General features: G+C 40.4%; 1 non-coding gene across 1 annotated transcript; it reads left to right on the top strand.

The window, feature by feature from the left end:
- The first annotated feature begins 1471 nt into the window (after positions 1-1471).
- Positions 1472-1576, top strand: LOC114674237 (U6 spliceosomal RNA). The gene has a single exon (XR_003725254.1). It is a non-coding gene; the product is annotated as a U6 spliceosomal RNA (small nuclear RNA).
- Positions 1577-4320: the final 2744 nt, after the last annotated feature.

The raw sequence follows: 4320 nt of genomic DNA, 5'->3' as shown, positions 1-4320 counted from the left end.
TTTGTGTTGCTGTAAAGGAATACCTGATGCTGGGTAATTTATTTAAAAAAGAGGTTTATTTGGCTCATGCTTCTGGTGGCTGGAAAGTTCAAGATTGGGCATCTGTATCTGATGAGGGCCTCAGGCTGCTTCCATTTCTGGCAGAAGGCAGAGGGGAGCCAAGATCATGTGGGGAGAGGGGAAGCAAGGGATAGGGGAGGTGCTGGGCTCTTTTTAACAACCAGTTCTCTAAGGAGCTATTAGAGGTGGAATTCTCTCACCTTGAGACAGGGCACTAATCAATTCATGAGGAATTTTCTCCCATGACCCAAACACTTCCCATTAGCCCCACCTCCAATGCTGTGAATTAAATGTCAACATGAGGTTTGGAGGAAACAGGCAACCAAACCATAGCACTCTGGTTTGTTTAATGTTTTTCCTCTTTATCACGAATTTCCAGCAGTTAGAATATGATGTTCCTTGGTGTGATTTACTTTGATTTTATCCTCCTGGAGGATCATTAAGCTCTTGGATCTGAAGTTTTATATTTTTTGACTTAATTTGAGATATTTTCAGTCATTATTTCCTCAAAGACTTTTATCTGTACACTATTTTCCTCATCTTCTTTTGGGATTTATGTTTCACATATTTTAGAATACTTGATATTGAGTTCCAAGTTACAGAAGCTCTTTTCATTTCTTATGACAACATGCCCTATACCCAATGTAATTACTGTAGAAAATTCAATGTTTGCATAGTACATAATAGTATGAATGTGTAATAATTTACTTATTATAATAAGAAGCTTCTGACATAGATCCCCCAAATCTCACCTCCTGGTATTCCCACTCGTATGGAATCCCTTTCTCTTGAATGTGGGCTGGACCTAGCAACTTGCTTTTAAAGAGTAGAACGCAGAAAAATGAATGGGAAAGCACTTCTATGATTAGATTATGAAACACTGGTAGCAGTCTCTTGCACTCTCTTGTCTTGCTCGTTATGATGATGTAAGCTGCAATATGGAGAGGCCCACATAGCAATAAATGTTTTAAGAGCAAAGACTCTTAAAACAGCCAGAGAGGAACTGAGACCCTTGGAATTGAATCCTACCAACAACTATATAAATGAGCTTCTTTTTGGACGTAGATTCTTCTTCAGTTGAACCTTCAGAGGAAACCCCAGCCTCAGCTGCCACCTGAGAGCAGTCTTGTGAGAGACCCCCATTTAGAGGTCCCAGACGAGCCACACCCAGATATGACACACATGGTGATATAATAAATACTGTTTTAGTGAGTCATTACACTTTGGAATAATTTGTTACACAGCAATAGTTAACAAATACATTTTTTCTATCTACTATTTTTGGACATGCCTCCTTCCTCTTATTTGCTGTTATAAGTATTATTGCATTAAATAGCCTGCAGAACATAACTTATCTTCAGAAACTTATTTACATAAGTGGCATTGGTAAGTCAAAAGGTAGGAGCAGGCCTCAGTTTGGTAGTGCATATAATAAAAGTTTGGAATAATACAAAGAAGATTAGCACGGCCTCTACGCAAAGATAATATGCAAATTCATGAAGTGCTCCATATTTTTTTACAACGGCTTAAAATCCATTCAATGGATGAAGGATAGTGTTTTCACCAAGTGGTGTTCTGTATCTTGACTGTGGTGGTAAATATTAATACATGAACCTACACATGGGATTAAGTTGTACAGAACTACACACACACACACACACACACACACACACCAATGAGCATAAGTAAAACTGGAGACATCTGAATGAGGGTGCTGAGATGTATCATTGTCAGTATCAGGTTGTGAAATTATACTGTAGTTTTTAAGATGCTATCATTGGGGGAGACTAGGAAAAGAGTACATATGATCTATGATCATTCTGTATTATTCCTTCCAACTAAATGTGAATCTATAATCATCTCAATAAACATTGCAATTTTTGAATGAGATGAGCATTTTTATTATTTATTTATTTATTTGTTTATTTATTTATCTTGATTATAGAGATGGGGGAATCTTACTGTGTTTCCCAGGCTGGTCTCGAACTCCTGGGCTCAAGTGATCTTCCTGCCTCACCCTCCCAAAGTGCTGCGATTACTGGCATGAGCCACCACCCCAGGCCAAGATCAGCATTTTTATAATTTCAAAATATGTTAGCATATTTCCCTCCAAGAAGAGCACAATTTATAATTCTACTCACCATATGAATGAGTTAGTTAATGAGCATGCTCACTAGTGTGGTTTTATTAATTTTTGCCCCATTACAGTATGGTAGGAAATTCTGTGAAACCAACAATAAGGAAGATAAAGTGAGTTTTTAATTATTATTTTTAAGAAGGTATTTCTCTATTGCCCAGGCTTGGAATATAGTGGTTTGTTTATAGCTGACTGTAACCGTGAACTCTTGGGCTGAAGCTATCCTCCTGTCTCAGCCTCCCAAGTAGGTAGGACTACAGGCATGCTCTACTACACCTGGCTAATTTGTTAATTCTTTGTCAGGGTGGGGTCCCACTATGTAGCTCAGGCTGGTCTCCAACTCCTAGGCTTAATTGATCTTCCCGTCTTGGCCTCCCAAAGAACTGGGATTATATGCGTGAGCCACTGTGCCCTGCCAATTGTTTTATACTGATAAAATATTTACTTAACCAAGAACATATGAGAATCACATAGTTCTTATATAATTAATGAATTCTTAATTCCTTTTGCAATGTGGCACAAAAATATATCAAGTAAAACTACATGACAGGCCGGGCATGGTGGCTCAAGCCTGTAATCCTAGCACTTTGGGAAGACAAGGTGGGTGAATCACCTGAGATCAGGAGTTCGAGACCAGCCTGACAAACATGGCGATACTCTGTCACTACTAAAAATACAAAAAAATTAGCCTGGCATGGTAGTGGACACCTGTAACCCCAGCTACTCAGGAGGTTGAGGCAGGAGAATCACTTGAACCCAGGAGGCCGAGGTTGCAGTGAGCCAAGATGACGGCACTGTACTCCAGCCTGGGTGACAGGCTCCATCTCAAAAAACGATAACAACAACAAACAAAAACTACGTGACAATAATGTGACATTCTCCTCTCAGAATGTAACAGATCAGGCAGATAATAAACATAGAGAAAATTAAAAAACGTTGCAGAAAAGGTTGATTCTTTATCTAAATCTAAATCTACATATATCTGCATCTATATAGTTACATCAAACAACAAAACTAAACAGTCTTCAAATATCCATGGGATAATGAGAATTCCACACCCAGACACCCACGCACATGGCTTTAAAAATCCCAAAGAATAGGACTAATTTCAATTCCATGACCCCAATATAGTAGAAGTAGAAAAAAAGGAAAATCTTAGGCAGAAAATTTAACCCAAATGCAATTTAAAGATACATTCTAAATACTTGCGAATTAATGAGGGAAACAAAAGTGAACTTCTTCCTCATTTTTAAACACTAAACACTGAAGATAAATGATGGAAACATTCCATGGAAGAGGCTAGAAAATGAATAAGACATTTTTTTTTAAAAAAAAATCCGGTGGTGGATTGCAAAACTAGAGGCAAATTATCCCTCCTGCCGGTGTCTAAGCTCTCCAGGCTCTTAGCATCATCAGGCTCCCACACCGACTCTGAGCTTGGCCTTGGGACCTGCTTTAGCCAATGGGGCAGTTGAAAACATACCACAGGCAGACTTGAAAAGCATGTGCACCTTCTATTTCACTCTCTTATTGTGGTCACCATGTGGAGAAGCCAGGGTTAGGCTGTTGCTTAGTGAGAGGTATATGGCCCCATCACCCTTGTCACCCTGGCCAATGGCCTGCCAGCTCCCTGTTGTATGACTGAGGGCATCTGAGTTCTTCCAGCCACCAGCCCACTCACCGGCTGATCCTGGATGCCTGAGTGAGCCTCGCAATGATTAGCTGAGGCTGCCTGAACCACTCAGCCCACCCACAGAGTCGTGAGCTAACTAAATAGTGGCTGTTTTTAAGCTGCTGAGTTTTGGGGGTGGTTTGTTACACAGCAAAAGCTGTGGCATGAAAACATAAGGTTAAGACAAAGAGGCAGTTGTTGCACAAAGTTACAAGTTGTGTCACTGCTCTCCCATCATCTGTGCTAATGAAATAAAGTAAGTGCTAGGCAAGCGATCTATAATGGTGTGGCTGGAGCCGCAGAATTCTAAGAAGGTGTACAGAACTTGGCTGAGAGCAGAGAACGTCCCCCAAGCCTGGGCTCTGTGCAAGCATTTCCCCTTCGCTCTGCGCCTAGGCATAGAATTCACCCTGGTGACATGGGTCTGTTTCACACCAGGTCATGAGCCACT

Source organism: Macaca mulatta, chromosome 19, assembly GCF_049350105.2.
Source record: "Macaca mulatta isolate MMU2019108-1 chromosome 19, T2T-MMU8v2.0, whole genome shotgun sequence".
NCBI lineage: Eukaryota > Metazoa > Chordata > Mammalia > Primates > Cercopithecidae > Macaca > Macaca mulatta.
This window is presented reverse-complemented; position numbering and strand designations above follow the sequence as displayed.